Genomic DNA, 15886 nt, shown 5'->3' with positions numbered 1-15886 from the left:
CTTGTGATTATATTTGGTAAGCCCCCTCATCCCCTCCCATGTCCTTCTTTATTTTTTGCATGCATTGAGGACATTGCATGAATTAAGTGTGGGGGGGTGTGTGAGCTTGCTTATTTGGTAAATTTTGATTGTGGCGATAGTTTGGTGTTGTGCATACGTTTCTTTGATTGTAAAGCGAGAGAGAGAGAGGGAATTAGGTGCCCTAGCATGCAAAATAATAAAAAAAATCCCTTTTCAAGGATGGTAGTTGATTTGTATCCGGTGAGAGGGATTGAATTGGAAAATATGAGCGATATTTCAGTTGATGGCTAGATTCCTCTATGTGTTTTATGGACCCCTTGATCTTTTGGCTAGTAGTTGAGACCAATTTCTTTGTGGCAAGGCAAGTCATGAAAGTGAATAAAACAAGAAACAAGAAAGAAAAGTGGAATTCCTTGGGACTAGACTGGGCACTGTTGCCTCAGGAAGCAGGGTGACTTGTTCAAAATTCCTTGGAAGGAAACTCAAAAAAAAAAAACTCTTGCATCAATGTCTCAAAGTCTTTATGGATATATGCAAAAAGTGAAGCTACCAAGTATTTGGGTGTCTGGTGTATGCTCCACCATGTCATTCAGAGAACAGTAGTGGAGTAGAAATAGAGTTTACTGTTGTGAAAGAAAACTTTCAGCCTTACTGCCTGAAAAGCATGAAAAGAAAGTATGGTAAAAAATACTCAAAGCCTAAGTCTTTGGTTCCATCGATGCTATGAGTGATTTACCTGAAGGTGAGTAGTGTTCATAAGATATGAGGACATCCCTTAATCTTGATGCATGCTTGTTACTTGAATTGATGTGGGGTGATAAAATTCAAGTGTGGGGGAACCGTTGGCTCCTTGATCTTTAGTTGAGCATTTTTTGGGATTATGTGCATTGTCCTACTTATGCCATGATTAAAATTTGCAGCATTCATTTACAATTGAATTTTGGGTGTATATTCACTGCAAACACCCACGAGACAAAACTCGTCCACTAGGGGTAACCTAGGGGTGTAAAGGCCTGTTGCATATCCTAGGTGCAACCGTGATTCCTATGAAAGCGAGTTAGGATTTTCTGCATTCTAGGTTAGTTTTTCTTTTACTTTACTTGAGGACAAGTAACGTTCAAGTGTGGGGGAATCTGATGAGCACATTTATGTATGAAATCTTAGGGCATAAAGCATACATTTTACCACATTGGACAGAGTTACTTTGGTGCTTTCTTGTGCTTTTCAGGTTTTGGGCTATTTTGGGCTATTTTGAACTATCGGGAGCTGCATGTCCCAAGTTACATATAAAGTTATCATTTTTCTTTTCAAGGCTGTAAAGAAGACTAAATTTGGAGCAAGATGGACGTAACAGAATGCAAGTACACATTCGTTTAGGCCACCATGCAATCAATTATTCTTTTCAGGCCAGGAAAGGATAATGGGTCAGAAAGGAGCTGTAGTGCAAGCCCATAGTCATTTTGCCACTGCCCAAGGACATTTTTGACATTAAAGAAGGTACTTCTAAGCAATGGTGGAGATCTACTACAAGTACAGGATTATTTCAGCAATTTTTAATTCTTGAAGAGAGAGAAGGACTGCTACCCACATGGGGAACCCACACTGCCTACACCCTCCATGATTTTTTAAGGCCCACATGTTATCCACGAGTTTTAGAGGGAGCACCAATGCTCCATGATTTTTAAAGGGCAAGATGGGTATTGCATTAATTGTTTTGAGTGGAATCCTAGTCATCACCCTTATTCTCTCTCTCCTCCAACTTTTCAAGGGCACTATTGGAATTTTACTGGGATAGATTTCTTTTGAAAAATATTCTTTCATTCATAGAAGGTTGAAAAGTCAAAGATGCCTTAATCTCATTGTTTGGAGAAGATATCTATAAAGAAAAGGAAGCACAAGTTAGAACTAAAAAGTTACTTTTGTAAAAATAGAAGGTTTATGTAGTTAGAACTCTCTTCTCTCCCTCTTTCTATTTTTTCTTTTTTCTTGGGAGTCAAGCATTGTAAAGGAGGAAGGAGAAGGGAATATTCCTTATTTTTGGATTCTCTTCTCCCTCTCTCTCTCCCCTCCACGATTTTTAGAAGGAGAGAGCCCCCAAAATCGTGGAGGCCTCTCTCCCTCTTCCCTTTTCTCCCTTCTCCTTTCCTTCCCCCTATAAATATCCCTTTCCCTTTGGGTTGTAATTAGTTAGTTTTAGTTCAGTTTTTAAGTTAGTTTAAGTTTAGTTTTAGTTCAATTCTAGTTCAATTAATTAGTGAAATTACTTATTCTCTTCTTCTAGTTTTTGGCTTTCTAAGTTCTAGTTTGATTTCATGCTTTCAATTCCATGGTTGTAATGCTTTTGATTCATGCTTTAATTTTATGTCTTCAATGTGGTTGTAATAACTCTACTTTAGTTTCAAGCTTTCTAGTCTAAATTCCTAAGTTGATGACAAGACTTGGAGATTTAGAAGATGAAGCCATGCAAGGTTTGTTCAAGTATTCAAGCTCTTCAACTACATTCATGCAAGTAATTTCAGTCCATGTCAAGCACATCCAGGTTTTTACTCTCTAAACTCTTAATTTCATTGTCCCTCTCATCTTCTATCTCATTCTCTCTTCTTCTATCTCATGCTCCTTCTTCTTCTTTTTTCTTTTTTTTTTTTTATGTGATTGTGGTGTGTGGCTATAATTTATCCCTTTCAATCCGCGTTAGTTTGATAGGTTAGATGCTTATGTGTTAGGACGCCCATCAATTCATGCCAATTCAGTTTCCTTGATGCGTAGTTTTGGTAGGTGCTTGTGAGTTAGGATGCATTAATTTTTGTTCGTTTAATTAGTTTAATTTAACACTTTAATTTGGTTCACTTTGCATTACTTTAAAATGAGTAAAATAGGATGGCGTATATCTCCTTGAGTTCGACCCGTTGCTACGATTGATCCGTACGCTTGCGGTTATTATTTCTTGCAAACAGGTTCCTACTAAAACTGTATCCAAAACCCCATTTGAATTATGGTATGGGCACAAGCCCAGCATAAAACACTTCAGGGTTTGGGGTTGTCCTGCGTATGTACGCAAGCAACAAACAAATATTAAGTTGGAGCCACGTTCTTTTAGATGCTTATTCTTGGGATACCCAAAAGGCATAATAGGTTACAATTTCTTTGATCCCGCAAATTAGAAAGTCATTGTCAGTAAACATGTTACTTTCATTGAAAAAGATTTGATTGCCAAGAGAAGCAACCCTGTTGTCATCGAAGAGATGTCTTCTATACCTGAAATGCCTAATCCATCAATTGAACCAACTATCAACCCCATCGAACCTGATATAGTTCTGGAGCCGCGATGTAGTGGGAGGACCATAAGACCACCCACACGTTATATACTTCTTACTGAAGAATCTAAGACCGTAGAAGAATTCTACATGGTTACCACTGAATCGGATAACGATTTATATACATATAAACAAGCTCTTCAAGATGTAGATGCACCCAAATGGGAGGAAGCCATGCGCTCTACAATTGACTCAATGTATTCTAATAATGTCTGGACTTTGGAGGATCCACCAGAAGGCATAAAGCCCATTGGATGTAAGTGGATTTTCAAGAGGAAGAGAGACGTAGATGGAAAGGTTGAGAGATTCAAGGCAAGACTGGTAGCAAAAGGTTATACTCAACAAGAAGGTATAGACTATGAGGAGACCTTTTCGCCAGTAGCTATGATGAAATCCATCAGGATTTTGTTGGCAATAGCCGCACACTACAATTATGAAATCTGGTAGATGGATGTGCAAACTACATTTCTAAATGGATTTCTTGATGAAGAAATCTACATGCAACAGCCAGAGGGGTTCACTTCAAAAGGTAAAGAGAACAAAGTGTGCAAGTTGTTGAGATCTATTTATGGACTCAAGCAAGCTTCCAGGAGTTGGAACATCCATTTTGATCATGTAGTTAAATTGTTTGGTTTTGAACAGAACATGGATGAACCCTGCATTTACAAGAAGTTTAGTGGGAGTAGGATTTGTTTTCACGTATTGTACATAAATGACATTTTACTGATTGGGAACGATGTTGGGTTTCTTTCATCCGTAAAGGTGTGGTTGTCCACCACTTTTTTGATGAAGGACTTGGGTGAAGCTAGCTATATCCTTGGGATCAAGCTTATTAGAGATCGCCAGAAAAGGATGCTAGGCTTGTCACAATCCACATACATAGAAAAGATACTGGCAAGGTTTAACATAGAAAATTCCAAGAAAGGAAATGTTCCTTTCCACCATGGAATTTCACTTTCCAAATCTCAATACCCCAAGACTCCAAAGGACATTGAAGAGATGAAGAGAGTTCCCTATGCCTCTGCAGTGGGAAGTCTGATGTACGCTATGTTGTGTACAAGGCCAGATATTTGCTATGCTCTAGGGATAGTGAGTCGGTCTCAATCTAATCCAGGAAAAGAGCATTGGACTAAGGTTAAGAATATTCTTCAGTATTTGAGAAAGACCAAAGATTATTTTCTAGTATATGGGCATGATGAGTTGTCAGTAGTTGGATATACGAATTCAGATTTCCAAACTGATAAGGATGATAGAAAGTCTACATTCGGTATGGTTTACCTTATGGGTGGTGGAGTGATTGTGTGGAGAAATGCCAAACAGAAATCTACAGTCGATTCTACTACCGAAGCAGAGTACCTGGTAGCTGGTGATGCAGCCAAGGAAGGTGTTTGGCTCAAGAAATTTATTATCGACTTGGAGGTTGTTCCAAAGTTAGTCAAGAACCCCATACCTTTATTGTGTGATAACACGGGGGTGGTTGTACAGTTTAAAGAGCCTAGGGCTCATCAGAGGAACAAACATGTGCAGCGGAAGTATCACCTAATTATAGAGATAATCCAGTAAGGTGATGTAGTTGTTTCCAAAGTTGGCACTGCTGACAATGTGTCAGATGCGATGACAAAATGATTAGCTGTCATACCCCAAACCACCCCCTGGGGGGATTAGGTAGGTGACCCAAATTGCGTAATGGCAATCCGCCAAATCCCACGGATCTAGAAGCAGTTATTAAATTCACGGACCCACATTCTTCACTTTACCATAAGCAAGATCAGAGTGCTGCAGATAAACTACAATTACAATAACAAAGAGAAGCGTAGCGATACGGGAAATGAAGATAACATATACATACATGTGTCTATCCTGATACATTCCCCAAACTACCCATAATTTGAGAAGTAAAGTTGTCAAGAACAAAAGCCAAAGAAAATACATACATATATATATGCAGGGTGAGATAACTCAACCCCAAAAAGAAAGTAAGAAAAACTATAGTAGATCCACAAGTAGAACGGGGATAATCTCCTAACAAAAACAAAAAGGAGTCCCCAAGACAAAAAGCATCAAGTGTACTCCTCAAAGGTCTTCATCAATGACCACTGAAAATGCATGCATCATTGGCACGACCTCCGTCAGGGTCCACACCAATAGCATCATAACAACCAGGGCTCTCCTCCTCGTAATGAGCCTCCATGCCACAACGGCATCGATCTGTAAAATCATCTAAGAAAAACATATATAACAGAGTATGAGCCCCACTAAGCTCGTGAGCAATACATATCAACATGCATGCACATGCAACCATCATTCACATGATCCTACATGATATGTAAGTCCAAATTGATTATTAGCCACCTAGCAATACAACTAAGTCAGGTCAGTGCTACTACAATCCCCAATACATGTATCCCTAGTACGGGCTTGGTTATCCCTTCCCGCGATACACCCATTGAGTTATCGGAGAGGACCAGTCAGCTCCCGCATTTGTTCACCAAGGTCAACCCGACCAGCCCTCTGTGATTAACCTGTAGGGCAATCCATCACTTTTCTCTTTTCTTTTCTTTTCTGGCTTATAGCCCATAATCACCATTCCGGTGCAAACACATTTCTTTTCTTTTCATTTCTTTCTTTTCTCATATACACATACGGTCACCCTCACAGGTATCCAACACCTTAACCCCTGTTGGCAAGGGTGCGTAGCACGGGTGATGAAACTCTAACCCCATGTCTCTATGGCATTGTATAAGTCAGGTGGTGTCAACCGCATCCCATTCTACGGGCTACCACAGGCCTCATATCCAAGCCGACTACGGCATCTAGTCTAACATTCACATTCATCAGATAAAATTCACAGTGTTGATCAATAGACAATCAATGTGTAATAATTTGAGTAATTGAACAAAATTAGATAACACAGTATTTATAATTTAAAATTCTTAACCGCATAATATCCGCATAATATCACATATCATACATATAAAAGGCCTCTAAGAACTTGGGATCAAATCCTAAATATAAATAAGAAATTGTTATTTTAATATTCCAATCTATCTCTGGGGATCCTAAGGTTAACCTAAGCTCATTAGGTTGACCCGGTGTTCAGTTGGTTTTCACTTGGAATTCTCTGGGCCTTGCACTGGGCCTTAGGCCTATGTCCCGGTGCATCATCCAAAGATGGTAGCTTAGGGATAAAATGGTCATTCTTAGGGTTAGTACCTGACCCTAGGTCATAATAAGCTTACAGTGCTGTCCTCAACTTGACAGTGCAGCAGGACCAAACACAGGCAGGGTTTCCAAGTCCTGCTGGGTCCACTTGGGTTCCCAAGCATTCCCTCATATGAACAGATGTGGAGAGGGGCTTTTAAGTCATTTTCCACCTTCTCACACCGTACCATGGCCAATGGGTGAGGTCCCCCAAGTCAGAATGCCAAAACAGCAGTGTTTTACACACTGGGCGATGGCTCTGGGCATTGGGTGCATTGCCTAGAGTCTTCAAACCGAGATTTGGCTGAGATGCCTAGGTTGCTGCTTATGGGCAGTGACCAAAACATCTCCCCATGCATGTTAGGGTGTTAGGTACCCCCAGGGGTGATCTCCATTTTGGTCCATGTGGATTCTCCACTGGGCCCACCACTAGGCTGCCCAAACAGCCCAGTGAATAGTGTCATAGGATTTTTCTAAGTAGTAGATCTGAATTTTAGTCACATGCAAAGCTGTAAACAAATGTAAAATGGTGATTCAAGGCCGCTACCACCTAGGGTTAGGTCTCATGCAGCCAGGGCTTGCATCCATGGCTCCATTCAGTCAAATAACAGTGCATCTGGCAGTGCAACCATGCACAGCCAGATTTTGGCTCCAAAACCAGCATATCAGACCTGTATTTTCACTCAAAAATCTCATATCTTCCATGCTCTATGCTTGCATGGCTGATCTGGAGCAGTTCTAGGCAGTTCCCAGCTGTTCTGGGCTGCCAGAGAGCTATAATCATCTAAAACACAGGCATTCAAAGGAAGCAGTAGGTAGGGGCAATGGTTTTATACCTGAGCTAAGCTTGGGTGCCACGAAATCTAAGCTCAGATGTGTGAGCTGCTCCTCCCTTCCTTCTTCTCCTTCGTTTCCTTCCTCTTCTTTCTCTTCTTTTCTCTCCCACGAAATGAACAGCACCAAAGGCTCTAAATGAGCCCAAGGCTCACCTATTTATAGGCCCAGCCCATACTAGGGTATGTTTGGTTGTTAAGGCCCATTTTCAAAATGAGTTTTTAAACTGATTCTCAGTGATTTTGGGCACACTGGTGGGGTCCATAGTGAACCCAGGGTATGAGGTGGTCCCTCAGACTCCCCTCTATCTATGGAGGGTGCCCATGTCCAATATGAGTGGTCACCATAATTTAAAATCAATTTAATATGCTGTTTTGCACTCTAGGCGATGTCTCTAGCCCTTGTCTACATCGCCCAGAGATTTCAGCAAGGCTGAATCTCAGTGGGGCTTGCACAGGGGTTTAACCCAGGGTTAGGACATTGTCCCCACATGCCAATTAGGGTCTTTTACACACTTTTCAAAGGGTGGGTCCCATAGATATGGAGAGGAGAGAGATTACCTGGAGTCCAAGCCATACATAATGCTATGAGCTGTACAGCTGCAAGGGTCAGTGATCCATCTACTGACAGGTATGTAGGTTGATCCACACATGGTTTCTTCATCAATCCAAATAACGAGAGTGATACTCCACAATGTTCTTGGTTGCCTAGTCAGGGGTTCCTGTTCTTCAGTCAAGATTCCAGTCAATCAGAGGCAGGGTTTGACATTTCCCCTCACCTTATAAAAATTTCATCCTCAAAATTTTCTTACCTTGCAATTTGAAAAGTTGAGGATACCTTTCCTTCATTTCCTCTTCATGTTCCCATGAAGCTTCTTCTATCGGATTGTTTCCCCATCGAACCTTCACAAAGGTGACCATGCGGTTATGGAGGTTATGCTCCTTTCTATCTAATATCTCCGTAGGTTGCTCTTTGTAGGTCATATCCACATCCAACTTTTCAGGTTCAGTTGATAGTACATGTGTCGGGTTGTTAATGTACTTACTCAACATCGACACAGGGAAAACATCGTGGACTCTCGACAAAGATGGTGATAATGCTAGTCGGTATGCTACGGGTCCCACCTTGTTAAGAATTTTGTAAGGACCGATGAATCTTGGGCTCAACTTGCCCCTCTTGTTGAAGCGGAGCAATCCTTTAGTTGGAGACACTCGAAGGAATGCTTTTTCTCCGATTTCAAATTCAATGTCCTTCCTTCGATTATCCGCATAACTTTTCTGTCTTGACTGGGCTGCTTTGATCTTTTCTCTTATGACATCCACCTTGTCACAAGTCGCTTGTATCACCTTAGGTCCAAGATATTTTCGTTCACCAACTTCATCGTAATATAGCGGAGTTTGACATTTTCGTCCATAAAGAGCTTCAAATGGTGCCATGCCAATGGTGGAGTGATAGCTATTATTATATGCAAATTCCACCAGAGGTATGTGAGCATCCCAACTACTGTTCATTTCCAAAGCACAAGCTCGGAGCATATCCTCCAGAGTCTGAATAGTTCTTTCTAACTGTTCATCCGTCTGCGGATGGAAAGTTGTACTAAGATTTAGTTGAGATCCCAATGCCTTTTGTAAACTCCTCCAAAACCTTGAGGTAAATCGAGGATCTCTATCAGACATAATATTGACAGGCACGTCATGTAAGCGGACTATATTTTCTATATATAATTGGGCAAGCTTCTCCATAGAATAACTTATCTTGATTGGTATAAAGTGACCTACCTTTGTCAGTCCGTCTACGATCACCCAAATCGCATTCATGTCCTTCCTGGTGTTGGGCAGATTTGTCACCAAATCCATAGTGATCCTTTCCCACTTCCATTCAGGTATGGGAAGTGGCTGCAATAATCCATACGGTCGGTGTCTCTCTGCTTTTATCTGTTGGCAGGTGAGGCACTTTGACACGTATATTTCTATGGTCTCTTTCATTCCCATCCATTAGTAATACTTCTTCAAATCCTTATACATCTTCATACTTCCGGGGTGGATTGTATAGGGTGAGTTGTGCGCCTCTTTAAGGATTCGGTCTTAGACATCATAATCATCAGGCACGCACAATCTATCTCAAAACTTTAGTGCGCCATCATGGGCCAAAGAAATATCTGGGTCTTTATGGACACCTTGTTGTACTTCCCAAATTTTATCTTGGCCAACTCGGGGTCCAATGGTTGCTTCTCAATCTCTTCTTGTATCGACGACTGTAGATTCATGACTGCTAATTGCATAGCCGTTCCTTCGATCACGAGTTCCAGATCAAACCTTTGAGCTTCTTCTACCAACTGCTCGCCTACGACCAAGGAAGTGAGAGATGCAGTCTGAGACTTTCTGCTTAATGCATCAGCAACAACGTTGGCCTTACCAGGGTGGTACTGGATTTCACAGTCATAATCTTTCACCAGATCTAACCACCGCCTTTGTCTCATGTTCAACTCCTTTTGGGTGAAGAAATACTTTAGACTTTTATAATCGCTAAAAATTTCACTCTTTTCACCATATAGGTAATGCCGCCATATCTTTAACGCAAAGACCACCGCTGCCAACTCTAAGTCATAAGTGGGGTAGTTCTTCTCGTGGTCTTTTAATTTCCTGGATTCATAGGCGACTACTTTACCTTTCTGCATTAGGACGCCACCCAATCCTATCCTGGATGCATCAGTATATACTACCATTCCTCCGGTGCCATCCGGAATGGTCAAGACTGGAGCTATCACCAATCGGTTTCTCAATTCCTGAAAACTTTTCTCGCATGCTTCATTCCATTCAAATTTGGCTCCCTTCTTTGTAAGTTTTGTCATGGGTGCCGAGATGCATGAGAAATTCTCAATAAACCATCGGTAATATCCAGCCAATCCCAGGAAACTTCGAATCTCAGTGTCACTCTTCGGAGTCTCCCACTCGAGAACTGCTTTCACTTTTCTTGGGTCTACTTTGATTCCATCCTCAGTAACGATGTGTCCCTAGAATCCAATCTGGCGTAGCCAAAATTTGCACTTACTGAACTTGGCGTAAAGTCGGTGTTCTCCCAACTGCTACAACATGAAAGTAAGGTGTTAAGCGTGTTCTTCCGCATTCTTGGAGTACACCAGAATGTCGTCAATAAATACAATGATGAATTTATCCAATACGTCATGGAATACTCTATTCATCATGTCCATGGACGCTGTCGGGGCATTGGTTAATCCGAACGACAAAACCAGGAATTCGTAATGTCCGTATCGAGTTTGGAATGCCATTTTATGAATATCACTGATTTTAATCTTCAATTGATGGTATCCAGACCTAAGATCGATTTTGGAGAAAACTCTTGCTCCTTGTAACTGATCAAATAGGTCATTGATGCACGGCAACGGATATCAATTCTTGATAGTCAGCTTATTCAGCTCACAGTAGTCGATACACAGCCACATACTACCATCCTTCTTTTTAACAAATAGCACGGGTGCTCCCTAGGGTGATATGCTGGGTCGTATAAATCCCTTCTTCAGTAGGTCTTGAAGTTGAACCGGTAACTCCTTTAGTTCGATTGGCGCCATCCGATATGGTGCCTTGGATATCGGTGCTGAACCAAGAATTAGATCAATTGCAAACTCTATATCGTGGTCAAGCAGTAGCTGCATCCATTGTCTAACAACTTTCGCGCCTGGAGGGCGGATAAGGTTATCCTCCTGGGTTTCCTTCTTGGTTCACTTTGATAGGTGAGGATTGACCCATCATCTATTTTAAATACTATCTTCTTCTCCACACACAAGACTTTTGCACCATAGGCGGACAACCAATCCATGCCTAGGATCATGTCAAAATCCTTTATATCCAACTTTATCAATCGTGCGGTTAGATTCTTCCCACAAATCTCAATCTGGCAAGGGTCGTAGACCTCCTTTAAACTCATGACATTACCCATCGGTGTGCTGACTACTAGCTCGTGCCTGATGTCTCTCGGCTGATCTTTCATCCTACTCACAAAAGTGGTAGAAACGAAAGAGTGGGTTGTGCCCGAGTCAAATAATACTCGTGCGGGTATGGTTGAGACACTCAGGGTACCTAGGGTTCGTACATAATTTAGGTTACATGAAGTAAGCCAGTTATTCCCTATAATTTAGTAGTATTCAGTAAACTTACCTGTCAATACATCGGGGTTCGCCTCAGCTTCTTCATTCGTCATCGCGAACACCTTTCCTCGCGTCCGATTGTCTCGTGATTGAAAAGGTCTAGCGTAGGGCTGATTTGGCGAGTTGTTGCCATACCCACACGATCTACAATCTCTAGTCATGTGTCCTTCCTTAATGCACACATAGCATTTATAGGGTGGAACAATAGGTGTTGAGGCTTGGCTCACTTGACTGGTAGCTGGTCGAGCTGGCGAAGCTACTGTTGTCGCTTGACTCGTAGTCAGTTGTGCAGGTCGATTGAATGTGGGGCGGAAAGGGTTTTGACCCACGTTAGGCCTACAACACTGAGTCGAGTTGGAATTTGAATTAGTTCCGCGGTAAGCTTTATTTGGCCAGCTATAAATCTGGAAATTATTTGGCCTTTTGCTACAGAAGACGTCACAGCTTTCTCCTACTCTTTCTCCTTAAATCTATCTTCCATAGTCTTCACCTTGTCGACCATCTGAGCATAATCTCGGATGTCCATGATTGACAATACTGATCCGATCTCAGTCTTGAGTCCTTTCTCAAATTTCTTTGCTTTACTAACTTCCCCTTTCAGGTGCTCTGGAGCAAAATGGAACAGGTCTTCAAACCGTTGTTGGTAATCCAACACTGACTTGGTCCCTTGCACCAATGCGATGAACTCAGCTTCTTTCTGATCCCTGAAACTTTCTGGGAAGTAGTTCTTGAAGAAAACTTCTTTAAATTGCTCCCACGTGGGATTCAGGTGAGTAGCTTCCAAATTAGGCTTAGTAGCTTTCCACCAAGCTTCAGCTTCATTCTGCAACTGATAACCTACACATATCAGCTTTTGTGTGTCCGTGCACTCAAGTACTTCAAATGCCTTTTTTAGGGCACTGATCCACCGTTCCAGCTGCATTGCCTCTAAAGTTATTTTGAAAAATGCGGGTGGTTGGAGTTTCTTGAATCTCTCCATAACCTTGGCGGTAGAGTTCTCCGCTAAGTGTTGAGGCACAGGTGGTGGAAATAGTATGGGCTGGTTGAGTGGTGGTGGTGGTGCCGCACGCTCATGCATCATGGTTGCAAACTATGTAGACATCTAACCAAGCAATTCTTATTGTTGTTGCATGGTCCGCATCATAGTGGTCATGAATGCAGTTACATCACCAGCTGCCACATTCGGCTGAGGTACTGTAACAGTGGCTTGTGCAGCCACTGGTGCCTCTAACGAAGCAGCCGATGCTTCCAAATTTTGAGCCTCAGTCCCATAGGGCAGTTCAACCTCCGGTATAAGACGAGGTTGTTTCCCTTTGCGACCACCACGTGAACTTCTTGTGTTAACCATTGTTGCTTCTCTGAAAAGAGGAGCATGTTCAATATTCCAATATCTCTCATCGGGGTCAACAATTATTTCCTAGGTACAAACCTAGTCCATAGTTCCAGTGAATTTCATGAGCCACACCAGGAAGGTGGAGTGTTAGATATGTTATCTTTGTTTATTGTGAGGTGTTTCTTTCACTTGGTGTTTTGTTTCTCTTTCTTAAACATTTTTGTGTGGTAATGTGCTATGCATGACACTATATGAGTGACTTCAAACTTTTTTATAAAAGACTTTTAATTATTTACCTAGTCTAACAGGCAAGCAATTCCAGCTTCCTTCCCGTCACAAACTCCATCGCAAGTAGGTATTCTATGTCGGCTCTTACTTCTTCAAGTAAGGACATATAAAAGTCTCGCTCCCCTGGTCCACTAATGGCAGCAAGGGCTAGATAAAAGTCCAACCAGTTCTCGGCTCGGGGTAGTACTAGTCGTATCCGTCTCAGTCTCTCTCGTAGCTGTCTAATGTAGATCATGATGCTGGGGTCTCCAGGCTTGGCTGAGGTAATGGGTCCTGTCATAGAAAATGGTTCTAAGCATTAGGTTATACTTAATTAAAAGAATTAAGTACATGCCTACCGGAATTTAAATGACTAAGAATCAATAAAAATATACTTGGGTTGGCTCCAGGTACCTTAGTGTCTAAAGTGTTTGATTGGCTAGACAACCTATTAGATCCTATTCTTAGCTGATCTAGTCCTGGGATAGGGTAAGATCTCCTCTCCCTACATGTCGTAAATACATATTACAACATACCTACATATCTATGTTCGGTTTTGCATAGTAGCACTCCACTCAGTTTGTACACCACAATATCAAACACATAATAACTAAATATTTTGCACGCACATCAATTCTCATAAGTATATACATATATATATATATATATATTTATCTAGTTTTAGGTACTTATATTAAACACATAAACAAGGAATTTCAATTTCCCATGTGCTTTACTAAGATCCCCTAGTAGGAATCATATTCTCTTAGTCTCATGAAATTTGTGTTAATTTAATTAATTATTATCATTTTTTTATATAATTTCATAAAACATTAGTGAAAATTTTTATTTCTATGTTTAACAAAGTTATTATAGGTGAAATCCAAGTTCCCATGTGTTAAAACTTCAAAATCAGCAAAAATGCATTCATTGGGCGATGTCTCTCGGCGTTGGATGCATCGCCCAGTGCCATCGCCCAGAGAATTGGGGCGCAAGTATATGAGTCCGAGAGGGGCTCATTTCACTTCTAACTTTTCCCCAACTTCCCTAAATACCTAGAGAAGCTCTTTGGAGGGTAGTGTGACCATTTCCACACCAAGTCCTCACATTTCCTTGGGTTTCCCGCGAATCTTCGCATGCTTAGGTAAGATTTCTCGGTTATTTTTACTAGAATAGGTTTCCTTGTTGTTCTTCCTTGCTTTGGCTAGGGTTTTTGTTAAATTTTCGTTGCCCTAACTACTTCTTCCCTTTGCTTTTTGCAGCAAAATGTCTACTAGTCACCGTACGGCTAGGAAATCGGTAGCCCAGAAGAGGTTTCGAGTTGAGAGTGATCATTCATCATCATCATCATCTATGGTGCCACCATCTTCACCTAGGGACGATTCATCTTCAGAGGAGCCCGAGTTTGACCGGTTCCTCTTCTCTAGGTATGAGCATTTTAAGGAGTGGGACAAGTTTAAGTCCCTAAAGATAGTTAATGGTCGGGTAGTACAGGCGGATGACTTCCATCAATACAGTCTCTTTCCTAGGTTCAACACCCTAGTTTGGGCCTCTATGTTGACTCCTATTAAACCTTATTATCCCAACTTGGTTCGGTATTTCTACTGCAACTTAGCCATCTGGGGCACAAGAGTTTGGGTTGATGAGTAGAGTGAAGGGAGTGGTTATTAGGTTGACCACTGCCTCACTAGCAGGGATATTGGGACTACCCAATACTGGAGAGAGGTGTTACTACAAACCTCGCATTGATATTTCTGAGATGTTTTCTTTGGAGACTAGGAGGGGGGTCTTCAAAGCATTGATAGGGTCACAGGACACACCTAAATCTAAGGCTTCCTATAAGCCTAGTGCTCGAGTGATTAGTAGGTGTGTAACCTACAACATCTACCCCAAAGGTAGTAATAGGGGTAGCATATCTATGATGAGGGCATATATCACATACTGCCTATTGGGAGCAGGCAGAGGGGGTCCAGTCATAAACCTCTCATATCTATTACTCTAGGTTATACTATATCACGCGCAGAACCCATCTGATGGGAACCTTCCATATGGGAAGTTCTTTACCTTAGTCTTTCAGCACTTTGAGGTTCCTTTGGCTGGTGAGTACATGGAGAATGATAGATCTAAGCCCATTGACAAGACCTCAATAATGAAGATGAAGGTGCCAGGGGGTGATCCACCAGAGGATGAGGAGATGGGGATGCCAGGTGATGAGCAGCAAAGAGATGAGGGGCTGGATGAGGTGTTGGGTGGTGATGAGCATGATGAGGAGGTGCAGGGTGACATCCAGGGAGAGCATGGAGAGGCGCAGGTTGATGGACATGATGACATTGAGGGCATTGGTGCACAGCTTACAGACTTGCCTACTTATGAGGTGACGGGTGCCACCAGTTCTCAGTTTCCAGGGCCTTCCGAGTGGGCACAGATGATGTCACATTTTCAGGGCCTCAGTACCCAACTTTCTGACATGGCGACTAGGATGGATCAGGGGTTGACCTCATTGGAGAGCAAGGTGGGATTTGTCGAGCAGCGCTTGGACTTTTGTGAGAGGTTCTACCATGTTGACTCGTGCCATTTACAACCTCCATCGGGCGACTTGCCTCCGCCGGAGTAGTTCTTCTAACCAGCATTGGTGTCTATGCTACGTGGTTCTGACTTATCTTTTTTTTTTTAGCTTATATACTTTTCTTTTGTTCGAGATGTATTTAGTTTGTCTTTTTTTGTCAGCTTATGTAATTATTGAAGTAATAC

This window comes from Telopea speciosissima, chromosome 5 (assembly GCF_018873765.1).
Source record: "Telopea speciosissima isolate NSW1024214 ecotype Mountain lineage chromosome 5, Tspe_v1, whole genome shotgun sequence".
Taxonomy (NCBI): domain Eukaryota; kingdom Viridiplantae; phylum Streptophyta; class Magnoliopsida; order Proteales; family Proteaceae; genus Telopea; species Telopea speciosissima.
This window is presented reverse-complemented; position numbering follows the sequence as displayed.